We start from the raw sequence: 2034 nt of genomic DNA, 5'->3' as shown, positions 1-2034 counted from the left end.
AAACAGCACCGCCATTAATGGGATTTGCTGACAAGAAAAATAACACTGAATTTTATCAAACCGTGTGTTTTTTTACAGATGTGTGAGCTTGTCAGGTCAAGGGAACAACAAAGCCACAAAACTACAGTTACATGTAATCTCCTCCTCATCATCCATATCATTTCAGCAACAGTTTTAGGTACAGTACGACAGTGAAGCTTACTCAATCATCGAACACAAGCACAGGACAGGCAGACCCGTACAAGCCATAAACCAGCAACAGAACAGAAACTACAGGAGAACAGCAGAATCAACAGTAATGGAATGTTTCTTACGTTACAGTTGTTTCACTGTTGCCTTTGTAACATTATCAATGACACGTTCATTTTGTTTTTAAATCAGACTCCTTTAAAAAGGAGAGAATGAAGTGGAATGAAGAATATTTACATTCTTCCCTTATCGAATCTGACCGTAAAAAATCCAAAACGGCTGTAAATGATCAACTTCACAAAGTCCCTGAACTCACAGTCTACTCTTCAGATCATATTTAGTTTTTAACTCTATCAGCCAAATAGATCCAGTTTAGAACAGGTTGTAAGTGACGCACAAGTTGGGTGACGCTCTTCTCATCATCATCATCATCCTCATTATAAACAGCTACGTTACAGTAGCAGCATTAGTGCTACCAATTCACACAACTACAATGGAGCTGTTAATAAACTGTTCATTAATTAAAGTTCATTGATTAAAAGTGCACTTTACAGAACAACTTCCTGTTCACAGCAAACCACAAGACAAACAATGCAGTAACAGATATTTTACAAGAAATAAAAAGTAAAACATTATTTTACTTACCTTACGGTCAATGTTAGTCAGCATTTTGTTGACACAGTCCGTTAGCAAAAAGTTACAGTACCATAAGAGCTGGATGTGTCTCATCTGTCAGCAAGACCGCCTCAATCTCCAAATATCGAAATGTGAAACCCAAATCTGTGCGTTTATTATAATTCTTCTTCCACATTATTTAACACATTCATATATTTCCGGGCCTCGTTACAGAAACATTTCCTAACTGCTCGTCCTATCTTAAGTTTCAAAGACTTTTCCTATCTTCCTATTACAGAAGCACGAGCCCGGTTCTGTCGCCGGCTAACGGCAGACACAGTTAGCAGCAGTTAATCAGCAGTTAGCTACCTTAGCTAAAGCTATCTGTCCATCAGGAACTGTGAATCTCAGAGAGTTGAAGCTGAGCAGTCGGAGGACGTCAGAGGGAAAACCAGGAAATATTCTCTCCATCAAATCTGATCCAGTTTCACCACAATCACTGAATCCAGTTAGAAAGGTGAGCTTTTGTACAGGAAGCAGTAAAATAAATAAAAGATATAAACTGAACCTTGATCATTAAAAAAAGTTAAGTCAAAATTATGAAATAAAAAGTAATTGTATGATATATTCAGCAAACATACAACTATCTGATACTTTTTATCTCATAAGTAACATTATTTTACATTTTTTAAGATTTATTTTTATTATCAAAGCTAAGTTTATTAATGTTTTATTTTACTGGCAGCAAGGGGCTTCCACAGTGAAAGTTATAAAGTAATACAAAAAAGATATAAACTGAGCCATGATAAAAAAAAGTCATGTTGTCTTTTATTTTATGAGATGAAAATAGCATAATTATAAAATAAGATGAATTCATAAAGACGAATGTTAAAATGAGATAAAATAATTAGCAAAAGTAGGACCAATCATTTCTACTTTTAAGCTCATCATTGTTACTTAATATATGTTATTAATATTCATACACATAATTTTGCATTTTAATTTTGCTGGCAGAAAAGGACTTCCACATTAATCACTGAGTAAAGTTGAAAAGTTGTGTTTTGTACAGAAATCCAGACGTACAGGACGAGATGTGATAAAAACACTGTGTTGGTTTCATGGAGACTTTAACATCCAGAACTTGTTCCTTTGTTCAGTGAACAGTTAACGTTGGTGCTACTAATATTTTATTCCACTAAAACCACTTCAGTGACTGACGTTACAGCTGTA

Source organism: Morone saxatilis, unplaced genomic scaffold (genome assembly GCF_004916995.1).
Source record: "Morone saxatilis isolate NCDOM2014 unplaced genomic scaffold, NCSU_SB_2.0 Contig23, whole genome shotgun sequence".
Classification (NCBI taxonomy): Eukaryota; Metazoa; Chordata; class Actinopteri; family Moronidae; genus Morone; species Morone saxatilis.
This window is presented reverse-complemented; position numbering follows the sequence as displayed.